At 41.4% G+C, this 16957-nt stretch overlaps 1 protein-coding gene across 7 annotated transcripts in view; it reads right to left on the reverse strand.

Moving 5' to 3' along the window:
- Nucleotides 1-16957, reverse strand: part of STARD13 (StAR related lipid transfer domain containing 13) — a 557856-nt gene that overhangs the window by 42392 nt on the left and 498507 nt on the right. The window lies entirely within an intron of this gene.

The raw sequence follows: 16957 nt of genomic DNA on the forward strand, positions 1-16957 counted from the left end.
TCTCAGGTGGTTGGGTATAGGTGGAAAATATCTCACATACACATGCTACAGGCTAACTAGGCCGCTCCAAAACATGTATGTTGAAGCCCTCCATTCACATATGTGAATGCCCAACGTGATTGATTTGGAGTAAAGAAGTGATTAAGGGTACAGGAGGTCACCAGGGAGGAGCTCTGATCCCAGAGGATTAGTGTCCTTATAAGAAGAGATACCAGAGAGCTCCCTCTCTCTGTGTGCATGTGAGGACACAGTGAGAAGGCAGACATCTACAGGTCACAGGACCCTTACCAGGAGCCAAACCCTGCCAGTACCTTGATCTTGAACTTTTCAGCCTCCAGAACCGTGAGAAAATACATTTCTGTTGTTTAAGCCACTCGGTCAAGGTGTTCCATCATGGCAGCCTGTGCTAATACATACATTTTGATTTTCACCCTCAGCTGGACTCTAGAAGATGTTACCCAGGATTTCTTTCATTTTTTTCTCCTCTGGTTGTTCCCAATCTCAGACCACCAAAAAGACTCAGTCTCTCAACAGATGACATAGCCACCATTGCCAGTGAGAAAATATAAGCAATTAGATATATATTCTTTTAATAATTTTTTTCTTCTTTCCTTCCTTCCTTCCTTCCTTCCTTCCTTCCTTCCTTCCTTTCTTTTTCTTTCTTTCTTTTTTTCTTCCTTTCCTTTCTGCCTCCCCTTCCTTATCTTTTTTACACTTTCTTTCTGTCTCTCTACTTCTTTCTTTTTTAGAGTAGGATCTCACTCTGTTGCCCAGGTTGGAGTGCACTGGCATGATCATAGCTCACTGCAGCCTCAAACTCCTGGGCTCAAGGGAAACTCCTGCCTGAGCTTCCTGAGTAGCTAGGACTACAGGTGCCTGCTACCATGCCCTTCTAATTTATATATATATTGTTTTTTTTTTTTTTTGTAGAGACAGGGTCATGCTATGTTGCCTAGGCTGGTCTCAAACTCCTGGCCTCAAGTGATCCTCCTGCCTCAATCTCCCAAAGCACTTGGGATTATAGGCATGAGCCCCTGTGCCCAGCCTCTCTTTCTGACTTCTATCATCCATAGATTAGTTTTGCTTCTTCTTGGTCATTGTATAAGTAGAATCATATAGCATGTATTTTTTGAGTGGCTGTTTTTTCATTCAACACCATGTTTGTGAGATTGACTCATGTTTTGCATAAACCATTCAGCTTAGTTGCTGAGTAGTATTCCATGGTATGAAGATACACAATTGGGTTACCTATTCTCTTGTTGATGGACATTTGGGCTGTTCCAGTTGTTTCTTTGTTTTTTGTTTTTCTTTTTTCAGACGGAGTCTCACTCTGTTGCCCAGGCTGGAGTGCAGTGGTGTGATCTCAGCTCACTGCAACCTCTGCCTCCCAGGCTCAAGCAATTCTCCTGCCTCAGCCTCTTGAGTAGCTGGGACTACAGGTGCCCACCACCACACCAGCTAATTTTTGTATATTTAATAGAGATTGGGTTTCACCATGTTGGCCAGAATGGTCTAGATCTCCTGACCTCGTGATCCACCTGCCTCGGCCTCCCAAAGTGCTGGGATTACAGGCGTGAGCCACCGTGCCAGGCTTGTTTCCAGTTTTGACCAATGAATTTCTAACCATGAAATTCAATGGCTTCTTTCTAGCAAAGACCTATTAATAGCAATTGTCACTAATTACTACCCATCATTCCTTGAAATTCTTTTCATCCTTGACATTCAAGATTATGAATTATCTCATCTCTCTGGACACTAACTCCTTCCTGCCACCAACCAGTACTTGCCCCTTACCTATTAATTTTTTTTGTTAGAATTCAGACTGAGGTCCATCCTTTTTTACTCTCCATGGCCTTACTGAAGAATCTTAACATAAATTAGACTCAAATGATCCCAGTCCTCTGTCTCCAGCCCAGGCATCTCATCTGAGGCCCAGAGTCACATTTTGCATTCTTTTCAAAACCTGTTTCTCCTACTTACTGTCTTGTCTTGACTAAGAGCATCACCAATCCGCCACCCAAACTAGAAAATAACGTCATCTTGAGGCTCTACTCCTTCACAATCTATATTCATTGGTCATCAAATCCTGTCAATTATACCTCTATGATGTCTTTGAAGTCTTGCCTCTCCTTTGGCCCTAGTTCAGTCTCTTTTCGTTGTTTACTGAGAGTCAGGCATCAGCCTCCTACCTGGTTTCACTACCACTTCTAAAGCTTTACATTGAAGCCAATTCTATTTCTCAACTTTTTCTCACGTCGCTCACTGGCTGAAATATGTTTAATGACTCTCCTCATTTTCAACCATCTCCTATGTACCCTTTGACTACACATTCATTAGTGTCAGATACACCAGGCAATGCTGAGTTAGAAGCTGATCATCTCGTCTGAGACCATCTTTGGCAGGTTCTCAGCCTGTCTCTTTGGTCCATTCCACATGTGTTATCATGTCTACCTAAGAGCGGGTGTGAAGTGAAAAAAAAAAAAAAGGTTGATATTGCACATTTGGCGGCTCTGTAACAGGTTTGTTTAGGGAAGGATTGACTGTTACTTATAAAATGAACTTATCTAGTGAACTTGTTCTTCCATTATGGTTTGGAAGCACAAACAAAACACTCCATTCTGCTTTTCTGTGGAAAAGCTTTTGATCTATGACATACACAAAAGACATCAAAGGAATCATCTTCTATATACCACAGACTCGAATATGCTTTATACTTTCTAACACATGCAGGAAGTTTATTTATTACTTTCTAAAGCTGAAGACTCTAAGTAGATTTGACTTTGTAGTTCTGGGTCCTTTTATTGCCTCTAAACTCAGATGTTTGCCTGTACCTTTCAAATTCCTTCTCTACTTGGAGAAAGTAGTTGCAAAACATGTATTTCATAAAGGAATCATATACAGAACACCTAAAGAACTCTGAAACTCAGTAACAAGTCAAATAACCTGATTTTTCAAATGGGCAGAATATTCGAACAGATACTTCCAAGAGAAGATATACAAGTGACAAATATGCACATGAAAAGATGTTCAATATCATTAGTCATGAAAGAAATGCAAATTAAAATCATAACGAGACACCACTACACAACAGAATGCCTAAAGTAAAAACGCTGACAACATTAAGTATTAGCAAGGATTCAGAACTACTGAAACTTCCAAAGGGGTACAGTCTCTTTGGAAAACCGTTTGGCAGTCTCTTATAAAATTAGGTATATTTTTAGCACTTGATCTAGCAATTCCACTCTTAGCTACTTATGCAAGATAAAAGAAATCATATGTCCACAAAAAGATTTATACTTCATATATATATATATATATGTGTGTATATATATATATAGCTGTAAAAAGGCTTGTACTTGAATGTTCATAGCAGCTTTAATCATAAGATAGCCACAAAGTAGAAACGGTCCAAATGTCCACCAGCTGGTAAAGGTATATAAAAATTGTGGTATATCCATACAATGGAATACTCAACAATTCAAGCACTAACTATTGATATACGACACTACGCATGAATCTCAGAGTCAGTATGCTAAGTAAAAGAACCCGGACACAAAGAACACACACTACAGGATTCCACTCATCAAAAAAATTTCAGGCAAGACAAAACTGTGACAGAAAACAGACGAGTGGTTGCCATTGCCAGCACTGGGGGACTTTTTGAGGTCACAAAAATGCTGTGTCATGGCTGGGCATGGTGGCTCATGCCTGTCATCCCAGAACTTTGGGAGGCCGAGGTGGGCAGACTGCTTGAGCCCAGGAGTTCGAGACCAGCCTGGGCAACATGGAGAGGCCCTGTCTCTACAAAAAAATATATATAAAAATTAAGCCGGGCACGATGGCTCACACCTGTAATCCCGGCACTTTGGGGGGCCGAGGCGGGCAGATCACCTGAGGTCTGGAGTTTGAGACCAGCCTGACCAACATGGTGAAATCCCATCTCTACTAAAAATACAAAATTAGTCAGGTATGGTGGCACATGCCTGTAATCCCAGCTACTCAGGAGGCTGAGGCAGGAGAATTGCTTGAACCTGGGAGGCGGAGGTTGCAGTGAGCTGAGATTGCACCATTGCACTCCACCCTGGGCGACAGAGTGAAACTCCGTCTCAAAAAAAAAATAAAAAATAGCTGGGTGTGGTGGCACATGCCTGTAGTCCTAGCTACATGGGAGGCTGAGTAAGAGAATCACTTGAGCCTAGGAGATCAAGGCTGCAATGAGCTGAGACCGTGCCATTGCACTTAGCCTGGGTGACATAGTAGGACCCTGTAGCTGAAAAAAAAAAGTTTAATGTCATGATTGTGGTGATAGTTACATAACTATACATTTGAAAAAAATAATCAAATTATATACTTTGGTGATTTCTTGGAATACAAATTATATCTAAATAAAGCTGAATAAAAAATGCAAGTGAGTGACATCAGTGAAAAAGATTAAGTAAAAACCTCCAAACTACTGCTTCTTCATAAAATCAATAAGAGTACTGGCAAATATTGTCAAAATCAACTTTTTAAGAAAACTGTAAATTGAAATGGGCTTTCAATAAACTAAGTAACACTAAGTGTCTATTTAAGAAAAATGGTTAAACATATGTAAGGACAGTGAGCTTTGTGACATTCCAACCCACTCTATTCCTATGCCCTTTTCCCCAGCTGTTCAGGAGCTTTGAAAATCAACAGCATCACCATCAGAGTAGCTGTGAAAACTAGTAGCCTTGCAGCCACTGGAGAGGGAAGAACGTGTTTGAGCTTCTCCAAAACTCCATTACCAAAAAATTGTCATTATCTGAGGTGTCTGGGAATTCCCTGAAAACACCCATTCATAGGGCTTATCTTTATTTAACCTGACTCAAATCATCACTAAAACTAGCTTATACCCAGGGTGTTTGTCAAAGACAGTCTGTAGTAACTAGTGAACACGGCAGTTGCCTGAAATGATAATAACAGTTGAGCCAAACAAGTTGCTAACCAAAAAGTTGAAAAAGAATAGCTGGGAGAATGAGATGTCCATAGGGGACTCAGAAAAGTTCCAATGTATTCCTAGGAATCTAGAAGGTCAAGTACATGTGCAGAACTGTGTGTATACCCAGGAAAGACCTGATCTGGTCCTAATCTTCCACCTTTAGCTGACCTTGATGATCTGCACAAGCAGGAAATCAAGGCTAAAGCAGAGCTATCAATTCCCTGCTGGAGCATTGAAGTCATATTGTAACACGCACAAAAAGCCCCTCAGCAAAGACTGGGAGATGGATTTGTTGAAGGTATCTAAGAAAATCTCTGTCCAATCATTTGCTGATTACTAAATTAACTGAGTAGATACTTCAGTGGATACAATAAGGGATACAGACTTTAGAGAATTAATTCAGGATATTCATTAAACAGATAGCAATAATAACAACTCTGGGAAGAGAAGATCTGATTTCAAGAGGTACCATATCACCATATTTAAAATGTCCAGTTTTAAACAAACAAACAAATAAACAAAAAACCAAGACAGTGGATATCAGCGAATTATTCTAAAGTTTATATAAACGAGCAAAAGACTCAGAATCACCAACATAATAATGAAGGAGCAAAACTAGAAGACTGACAGTATCCAAATTCAAGACTTCCTGTGATGCCACAGTAATCACGATAGTGTGATATTGGTGAAAGAATGGACAAAGAGATAAATGGAACCGAATGAGGAACCCAAAACAGATTCACACAAATAGAGTCAACTTACATTTATAAAGGAGCCAAGGCAATACAATGGATAAAAGATAGTCCTTCAACAAATGGTGTTGCAACAAGTGGATATTCACATGCAAAAAAAATTAGTCTAGACACAGACCTTATACAGTCACAAAAACTAATTCAAAATGAATCATAGACCTAAGTGTAAACACAAAACTATACAACTCCAAAAAGATAACATAGGAGAAAATCTAGATGGCTTTGAATAAAGTGATGACCTTTTAGATTCAACACCACAGGCATGGTCCATGAAAGAAATAATTGATAAACCAGACTTCATTAAAATTCAATACTTCTGATCAGAGAAAGACACTTTCAAGATAAAGAGAAGACAAGCTATATATGGGAAGAGCATATTTGCAAAAGATATCTCTGATAAAGGACTGTTAGCTAAAATTACGAAGAACCCTTAAAACTCAACAATAAGGAAACAAACAGCCCAATTAATAAATGGGCAAAACATCTGAACAGAAACCTCGCTAAAGGAGATGAACATATGGCAAACAAGCCTTTAAAAGGGTGCTCAACATCACATGTCATTAGGGAATTGCAAGGTAAAACATCCATGAGATACTATCACATATCTAAGGTAAAAATCTAAAACACTGACAACACTAAATGCTGGTGGGAATGTGGAGCAACAGAAACTCTCATTCATTGCTGGTGGGAATGAAAAATGGTATGGCCACTTTGGAAGACAGTGGGCAGCTTCTTACTGCCAAACACACTTTTATCATATACTGGAGCAATTGCACTTCTAGGCATTTACTCAAATGAATGGAAAACTTACATCCACATGAAAGCCTGCACATAGGTGTTTACAGTAGCTTTTTCATAATCTTCAAAACTTGAAAACAACCGAGATGTCAGGTGAATGGATGAACTGTGGTCCATGTGGGCAACAGAATGTTATTCATCAGTAAAAAGATGTGAGCTGTCAAGCCATGAAAAGACATGGAAGAAACTTAAGTGCATCTTACTAAGTGAAAGAAGCCAATATGAGAAGGCTATATCCTTTACAGTTTCAACTATATGGCATTCTAGAAGAGGCAAAACTATGGAGATAGTGAAGAGCTCAGGGGTTGCCAGGGGTTGGAGAGAGGAGGAGTGGAAAGGTGGAACACAGAGGATTTTTAGGGCAATGCAGGTACTCGTTATGATACTACAACAGTGGACGCATTTGTCAAAAGCACAGAATATGTAACACTAACTGTGAACCCTAATGTATACTATGGAGAATTTGGGTGATAATGATATGTCAATGTAGGTTCATCAATTCTAGAAAATGTACCAGTCTGGCGGGGGATGTTGATAGTGAGTGGATGGGGGGCTGTGCGTGTGTGGGAACAGGCTATATATGAAAACTGTCTATAGTTTCTGCTCAGTTTTGTTGTGAACCTAAAACTTCTCTAAGAAACAAAGTCAATTTTTAAAAATGAAGTCTTTTTTTATTCATTTAAAACAATTTCATTTTTTGGACTTTGAAATTACTAATGTAAAATTATCTCTATGTCTTCTGTTCTTGGTCTACTTGCTCATTAGTTGCCATTCCTACTCACAAAGTCATCATCATTGAAGACATCTTAGACATTTTAGGTAGATTTCAAACAACCATCCAAATCTTCCTTCTGAATCCTGCCATAAGCCAAAGGGGAAAATAGTCTATGGTTGTCTGAAACTAGGTACATATTACCAGCATGGTATAGCATTGGCCTATGATTTAGCTTACACAAGGTAAAATAAACAATGGCTAGATTCGGTAAGAATACAAATTGGATGAAACATAACCCTGACAGATGTAAACACCTCTTTAAGATCTGGCTGCCTCAAGTAAAAGAATATGTCACAGTGGAAGCATTCATCACACTTTATCAAAACCACTGCAAAATTCTCGTGTGAGTGAAGCCAATCTGCATTTAGGACAAATATTTAGCCCGAGTATTTGCTTCCCTTTAACTTAATCATAAGTAATATAAAATCCTTCAGATAATCTGAGTTGGTCTAATACTGGTTGCTTGCAAAACTGTTCCTGCATGGATGAAAATTTCAATTATAGAACGTATTTGCAGCATGAATAGTGCGTCCTCCATTGGATTAGAGCCTTGATTGAAACAAGGACCATAATTTATTCTTCTTCTAATTCCCATAAATCCTAGAAGGAAGTTTTATACATGATAGGCTCGGTAGGCTTTTCTTTTTGAACTGAGCATGTTTTGTTTATATAGGTCCAATCAGTGATTGACTTTAAGTAGTTACAATAGACCTTGGATAGTCAGAATAGCAGAAGTATTCTCCACCACTGAGTATGACAGGCTATGAGTTGCATCTTATTTGCATTCTTAATGCCTGGTACAGGCCGTGGCTCAGAGCCAATGCATTCAGTAAATGTTTGCTAAGGAAACATTAGATCCTGGACAATGCTAGGGACCACTTGGACTGATGCTTTTATTTTCAGATGGGAAGATAAAGTCTCTGAGGGGAACATATGCTCAAGGCAGCCACCTATTAGTGAGCAGCCAAGCTAGAACTTCTTTCTGCCCAGTGATTTATCTGCTCCTGTCTACTTAAGAAAAATTTTAGGAGGGCCTGGGAAATGAGAGCTTATGTCATGTACCCAGAACAGGCTGTTCAATAAATGGTTATTTCTATCCCCTCTCTATTTTCTCCATGGGAAGAGAAAACCCATAGCACATGATGAAGCCTGTCCTCTTCATGTTTTGAGCAAACTGGATTCATGTGTTAACCTAAACACAGCACTTTGACCCTTTCAGAAGACAATAATACTGCTGCCACAACCTGTTAATTTTTACTGGTGTCTTCAGAATGCTTGAGAAGGGCTAGTATGTTAGCATATGGGAAATAGTCCGTAGGCTCATTTTAAGAGTGAAACTTGAGGTTCTAATGGGAAAGTCAACAAGAAGAGAAGAAGCCAAGATTCGTTCATCCGACAGTGTGCTGTGTACCAGAAATAGGTTAGGTGCTGGGAATACAGTATTTAAAAAGATATGGTCTCTGTCCTTGATAATCTCATGGTCCCATGTGGGATAGAAACATGATTAAAAAGAGAAGAAGCTACTCATTTTCTGAGAGCATAGGGACACCACCTCCCAGAGGAGGTAACATTGGAGCATACGTATGATAGATTAAGAGAAATTTGCTGCCTAGGCAAGGAGAATTACAGGCAAAAAAAAAAAAAGGCACAAAATAACAGGTTATAATCCAGGAATTGCAAATACATGAAAAGGGGTAATAGTCTGTTTTCATTGCTATTAAGGAATACCTGAGACTGGGTTAATTTATAAAGAAAAGACATTTAATTTGGGTCATGGTTCTGTAGGCTGTACAAGAAGCACGGTGTTGGCCTCTGCCTCTGGTGAAGCCTCAGGAATCTTACCATCACAGCAGAAGGTGAAGAGGGAGCATGCATACCACACGGTGAGAGCAGGGGGGAGAGATAGAAAAGGGAAGGTTCCAGGCTCTTTTAAATAACTAGATCTCACGTGAACTAACTGAGGGAGAATTCCACACCAGGAAGATGACACTAAATCTTTCATAAGGGATCTGCCTCCATGAGCCAACACCTCCCACCAGGCCCCAAATTCAACACTGGGAATTGTATTCCAATGTGAGATTTGGAGGGGACAGACATTCAAACCATTATCGAGGGATAAGCCTGGAGAAGCAGACAGGGGCTAGATCACAAAGGATTCAAATGAAGATGTTAGGAGCAATTCGGTGCAATGAGGAGCTACTGAAGGATTTAGACAGGAACGTAACATAGATTTGCATGTTAGAAATGTAACTGGCAGCAGGATGGAGAAGGAACTAAAGAGAAACAATTAGAAGATGGTTCTAATAGTCCAGGGGAGAGATGGCAGAGAGATGCAGAAAGGGAGTGAGAGTGGGATGTCTGGGTGAAGACGGAGACTCGGCCATTGGTTGATGTGGAAGCTGCAGAGAGGCAGAAACAGAAGATGACTCCCAGATTTCAGACTTTCCTGAACATGCCATTAAACATAGAAAACAAGGAAATAGGGAATTCGACAGGGAGTTAGAATATGGGGGAGATCGTGAGCTCATGTTCGGTTATGTTAAATTTTAGGGGCCCTGTCACATTCAGACCCACTTGGGAATGATCCATATAAGGATGACACACACAGAAGATACATAATAATTAAAGCCAATCATCCAGGGGAAATTCAGAACTCTGGAGAATTCCAGTGGTTAAGGCACAGGCCAAGGAAGGGAGCCAGGTTCAGGGAAGGCACAGTCAGAGATGTAGAAGTTGACAATAACTAGCTGAAGATGGTATCCTAGGAACCTGGAATTGAGATAGAATGGGAGTGGTGAGAGGCTCCTCCTTCACATATTTTTTTCATTTTTTTCTTCTTCTCTTCTCAAAACCCATGCTACTACTTTGCTGACACTATACCTGCTAACCCTGAGGCTTTAGTCGTACAAAAGAAAAAAAAAAAAAAAAAAAGGCCATTCTTCTGCACTCTTATAAAGTCTTACCCTGCCTTTTGCTTAAAGAATTCCAGGAACTGGCCTTAGGAAACCAAACACTGAACCAAGGTTGCAGTGTCCCACCTCAGAAAGGAATGCTGAACAACTAACGTACAGCCTTGTTGCCTCCAGCCAGACCTCAAGGTGGCCCATCACTCAAGATAACCATCATGATCGTGACCTACCCATCCCCTACCTATCATGGGCTTTGCCCAGCCCAGCCCACATACCTCCTCCGATGTCGATTCTCTGCCTAATAAAAAATCCCTCCCAGCTATTTTTGGGGAACTAACTGGAGGATCCTTGGGCCTCTGCTGTCTCCCTTGTGCTCAAGCACAAGCCTTGAAATAAAAGCCTAGCCTGGCCCTGTGTGAACTCCCATATTACGTGGGGAGCCGCAGAGCCGGTGGCCTGTAACAGAATGAGCTTTAAAAAAAGGAGACAGTAATTGGGTAGCTGAATCAAATCTTTAAGAAAGAGTAAGTGATAAAGCCTAGAAACGCTTTTTGGATTGAGCAGTTCATGAGGGCAGTATTAGGAAAGACACGGACATTCTTTTAAAATGTCTAGCTAAGAAGGAGGGTGATTTAGGTTATTTTGAGGAGAAAGTGAAGAATTTATCACCACATAGTCTTCTCTAACATGAAGATGCAATAAAGTAATTTAAGAACTGACAGGCTGTTTTTTTCCAGGTTCCAGTTCAATTTAACAAATGTTTCTTGAAGTCCTGCTCAGTTCAAGGCCATGTGACACTAAGCACCCACAATATACCACTGACTAAGATGCCCTCCCCACTATTGAGCACTTGGAAACTGGTAGAAAGTCCCTTGCATGGTCAGCAGACCATAATGGAAGTAAGGCGGTGGTCAGCAGAAAATCGAGCTGTGCATGGACTGCCTGAGCACACAGGAGAAATAGCCAGAGACGGATGCCCAGGGCCTGGGAGGACGGCCAGGAGTGCAGGAATGGAGGGACCAGGAAGAGGGACTGGAGAAACGTCAGGCAACTGTGTGCCGGGAGGGATGTTAAGTGGCCTATGTGCCCTGAGTATTGCAGGGTGGCTGGGAGGTGCCCAGACCCAGACCCGCAGGGACCTTTAACTCATGCTGAAACAGAAGCCTGGGGAGACACCCAGCGGCACTCTGCCTACAGATGTATAGGAAAACAATAGGACTCTCTCCTTCCTTGTAGTTTAGATTCCTATTTGACATCTAAACTGCCAGACTTCAGACTGGTCATGAAGTCTCTTGTGCTGATTTAATGACTAGTTTCCTGTGATACTTCTAATATTCCTGCCAAAGGCTGGGGAGAAATAACAACCAGGGGCATGTTGAGTTCATCTCTTACAGACAATTCTGATTAAAGCCTAGTAGCCTGAACTTCTCACCCAGGCTCCTATGTATGTCCTAGCCCTGCCTGTTGGGGAGTGTTACGGGCGGGGCCCTCCAAGGCTTTCAGGAACCTAAGTCACTGAGGATGTGTTCCTAACCCTGGGATCAAAGGCAAGTCAGGGAGCAGCTCCTCCTCCTCGGGCTGTAGCTGCAGGGCATGGGAAAGGTCTCCATGCTGGCGGACTTTTGGAAAACGCAGATTCTGGAGAGCAGAGGTGGATACGCCAATGCCAAAGAGATGATTCTGGTATGTAACTCCATGAGGGTAGGGCCGTTCAACAATCACAGGCCATCCACAGGGAGGGTGTCGGGCACAGTGGGGGCAGGGGGCAGGAAAAAGAAAGAGGACAGTCAGAAGTCAGAAGTCAGCAGGTGGTGTCACCGTGCCACCATGCAGCCAGGGAAGGCCACACCTCTGCTCAGCTTTTCCCTGTGATGTTCTGCCGAGTGGTCAGGCTGCAGCAGGAATACTGGCCTCTGTTCCAGCCCATAAACTCCAAAACAGCTGCCCCTGGACACTAGTTGAGGTGCAGGAGAAAAGCAGTTAAACACTAAGGGTTCTAGCAATACAAAGAAAATTAAGTATATGTATGTTGTCCAGGGATACGATATCTGTATGGAACTGTGTGAATTTCGTTTAGCTTGTGCAAGAAAATAAATGTAAATAGCTATGTGCTTTAATCATCAGGACTTCAAGGAAGAGCATAGGCTGTCTTGGCTATTCAATAAAAAATGATGGCCAAAGTGGCCCAGGGGAAAGAACTTTAAAAAAAAAAAAAAAAATCCAGGTTTTCTTGGACTTCTTTTGTTTGTGGAATTTCAGACCAATTTTATATTCACATGTGCCTGTACTGGAAAATTGAGCGGGGTGTCCTTAGCTTTTTATTATAACTGTTTATAACAATTGCATCGGATCCAGATAATTTTTCTAGTGAGAACTGGTCCGGGTTCAAGTGAGGGTCATGACTAGAGATTTCTGGAGAGGGTCAAGAACTGAAGGCTGGGCAAAGCAGTCTGGCGGGAACTGGGTGCTCAGGAGCCCACCCCTCACTGACCCTGAGGGGGTTTCTTTCCTTCCCCTTCCCCTGCCTGCCCGTAGAGAGGATTCCCCCGGCATCCACTCTTAGTCCTCCCCTGACTGGCCCAGCTGTCCCCGAGTGACCTCATGTACTCTCAGGGCCTTCCTCCTCACACGCTGGTGACTTCACGTCTCCATCCCCAGCTCCAGGCCAGGCATCCTACTGCTCACTGGACATTGGCACCTCATCCACCCAACACCTCAGCCCACCCTGTCTTCCCTCCTGACTTGCTCCTCCCTCATGGCTGTTCCCCACCTCAGGGAAGGGCATCTCTACCACCCAACTGCTCAAACCAGGAGGACTCTGCTCATCCTCAATTCTGAACACCTGTTATTCATAGGCTGTTATGAAAATTAAGTGAGATCAACATAAAGAGCTTAGCACACAACTTCATGCATAATGAACACTCACTAAATGTTAGCCATTAGCATCTGGCAAGGCAAGGCATTTTTTAAAACATTGCTAATGTTTTTAATAATGCAATACAAACACCTAAAATATATATAGACAAGTGAATAACAAGAATATAAAGTCTCTCTCTTCCCCTCAATCTCCTCCCTGATTTTGGACCTTCTCGCACATTCTTCCTAAAAGCTTAGGCATATAAAAGTCATCCTGAGTACCTGGTTGAAAAAGGTCACAAAAGAGGCCATTAAAAAATATACAAAATCATTTTTATACAAAGTAATATATACTAGCAAAATCCCCTATATTTGAACCTATTGTGTCTGTTCCTGACTATACCTCAAGTGTGTCTCCAAACTCTATAGACTAGTGAGGCAGGCAGCTAGCCAGGGAACAGATATGATTACTTGCAGGAAGCTAAAAGCAATACAAATAGGGCCAGACAGGTTAGTACAAGAACCCACTTCCTAGTGGAAAGGAATGGTTACAACACGCTGTACCAATACAGACAGACAGCAGCCATCCTGCTTTAGGCACAGATAAGAATGTAACAAAGAAGAAACTGGCCACAATGGGTTAAATCCAAGATATACATGCTACAATTAATTAGTATATATTTAAAAACACAAATTAGGCAAATGAACGACTGCCAACCCTTGGCTGCATTACACCCCCATTACCATAAAATTTCCACGGGGAAGGGCATCCCACTTCCATCACGTACCTAATGCTATGGCGGTTCCAGATTAACCATATTTAGTCAATAAAAGGGTGGCACTCCAATTCCGAAAACTGCCCATCAATTTCCTGGAAAACCCATTCCCTTAGTATAGAATATCCCATGCCTTCATTAAGCCTATTCATCTAGTGCGTCAGCCCTGGCCATGTTGGGCATGGCTCCTTGTTTTCAGCATGTACCCGTTCCTCCCTTGAGTATGTTCTTGCTTTTGCTCTGCAATAAATCTGCTACATTTTCACTTTGGTCTTGCTTTCAAATTATTTCGTGTGACAAAGACAAGAGCCTGAAATGGCTCCACTGGCAACACTAGGATTGCCGTGGGGTCCATGGTGTGGGGTGGGGAAGGGGGAAGATGCCTTTTCTGCGCATTTAGTTTTTTTAAAAAAACTAAAAGTTCAAACGAGCCCATCTAAATGTCACGTGTTCTTGTCTGGGTAATTCCTACTACCATTTATTAGCTGTGAGTGAGCACATTATTTTACCCCTCTGTTTCTCAGTTTCCTCCTCTGTAAAGGGGAAGTAATGTTAAGAGCCCATCTTTATAGACAAGAATGCTGAAGAACTTAAAATAAAAAGGAGCCTATCTTATAGTGCTACCATGAGAATTTAATGAGTAAATATTTGTAATATGCTTCAATGCAGTGCCTGGTATGTAATGAGCACTTTGTAAGCTTTTTAAATAAATAAAATAACTGTTTATTGGGATCTGTATTTATTTATAGACTCAAGATTTTAAAGATGGAAGTGACTATGGTGATCATGTAACCCCCATATCCTTTTCCCAGTGACTTGCCCAAGGGCTCAGTTAATTGTCACTTATTATTTATTATATGATATAATAATCTGAAATGTAATACTGTACATTATCTGTGATAAGGATTCTAAAAGGAAAATTATTTAAAATATATTATCAATATTCATACTTTAATATTATTTATGTTATTTAACATACCCAAATCAAGTATGGGCCTTTGTGTGTATAGATAAATTATAGATACCATTTTTGTCAACACGACCTTCCAATCCCCACCCCTGTCCCGTGTGAAAATCATTATTCATTATCCTTTTAAATACTAAGGGCAATGATAGGTATACTGTATAATCCTAACCAATTCCTTAGCTCTAGCAAACAAGGTGAATGCCCTTGTTTTGCATGTGCCATAATTAATTAGTATTTATTAAAAAACACAAATTATGCAAATGGATTACTGGCTTAACCTTAAATTAGAAATTCAGAGATGGCCAGGCATGGTGGCTCATGCCTGTAATCCTAACATTTTGTGAGGCTGAGGCGGACGAATCACTTCAGGTCACAAGTTCGAAACCAGCCTGGCCAACATGGTGAAACCCCATCTCTAATAAAAATACAAAAAATTTAGCCGGGTGTGGTGGTGGGTGCCTGTAATCCCAGATAGTTGGGAGGCTGAGGCAGTAGAATTGCTTGTACCTGTGAGGTGGAGGTTGCAGTGAGCTGAGATTGTACCACTGCACTCCAGCCTGGGTGACAGAGTGAGACTCTGTCTAAAAATAAACGAACAAAAAAAAAGAAATTCAGAGATCATCTTGAGCATCAAGGCTGTATGTCAGCTGCCTGAGCAAATACTGCAAACCAAAATGTGAATTTAACATAGTACTTCTCCTTTAAAATAGTTCATTCAGGAGCTTTGGTTTACTGCAATTTATACTAAAGGTTACAAACTCTGTAAACTATTTTAACACCTTGACTATCCCTACATTCTGATAAAGTTACTGTTTCAATGAGCTCACCTAGGTACTTAGATTTGCAAGTAGCTTCTCATGACTCACAGGAGAAAATGTTTTTCAGTTAAGAATTCAACAAAAAACATCAGAATACAATTACAATTGTGGTTGTCACAATAATAAAAAATGCACTTTCCTGACTTGCAGGGACAAACATTTATAGAGTGTCTACTATGCAGCCTTGCTGGAGCGACAGTGAGACATGGTTGTCATTCTGGAGGTCACACCTTCTGCAAAAGACAGCAAACCTGTCTCATTTCTGGGGCCTAAAATGAGGGCTAGAGAGAAAGAGATAGAGAGAGAGAGAGCAAGAGAAAGCTACACATTTACATATTCAGAGCCTCAGAGCCAGGCCTTGGTCCTCCCTGCCAGACACATCCTTAGTACAATATCTATTTCCAAACCAATCAAAAAGGTAACACTGTTTAAAAACTCTTCAAGAGCACATTGGGACCTAGGGCATTCACTGTCTACACAGGAGAGATGCTTGCAGAAAACCAAAGGTGAGTGAAATTCTTGTCATGGCTAACACTTGCGGGAGCTCTTTGACTCTCTCGTCTTCATCTGTCTACCTGGCAGAAGCTGCCTGCCCTCCGGCTGTGGTTCGGTTTATGATCTGCATTAGCTCAGCATTTCAAATACGTACATGAAACACAGAGCCCAAAAAGCTTTAAAAACAAAACAAGAGACCAGCTCCATCTCTGTGTCTTCGGTGCACAAGGAAGAAAACAAAGAAAATCACAACCCCTTACTGCTGTCTTGGCATCCATCATGACTTACCATGTGAGTGGCTGAGGGTCTAATTAACCACTCATCAATCTCAAAGTTTTAAAAGCGCTGCTATGCCCCTGGGACTGGAGATCTTCCTTCTGCCTGCTTTCTGCTATTTGCAAAGCTGGAAATCTGTGTCTTGGTGGATCTCAAGAGGAAGGGAAAGAAACTCCACACTTGTTTGTAGCCAAGCCACCTCCATCTGTCTACCTCCTCTGCTTCTTCCTTTGATCCACCCCGGGTATGACTACTCCTTTGGCCTCTGTTCTACCCACAGCTCCTACGCCCCGAGAATCTCAGTTCGCACACCTCCAGCCAAATGTTTTTCTTGCTTCATAATATTTTTGGAGACATAGCTGCCATAGGAATTATTCCAGTTATAACAACTTCCTGCCACTCTAACCATTTTTACACAAGCCGGGCCCTTATCAGGAGCGCTGTGGTGTCTAGCATTGCAGCCCTATTCCACGGTGATGTGGTAATGCCTTTGGGGGTATGTAAGCATGAATCCTGCTACGGGCTATATCATGACAGGTCATGTGCTCTACAAGAGAAGACTTCCTGATTTTTCT

Source organism: Macaca fascicularis, chromosome 17, assembly GCF_037993035.2.
Source record: "Macaca fascicularis isolate 582-1 chromosome 17, T2T-MFA8v1.1".
NCBI lineage: Eukaryota > Metazoa > Chordata > Mammalia > Primates > Cercopithecidae > Macaca > Macaca fascicularis.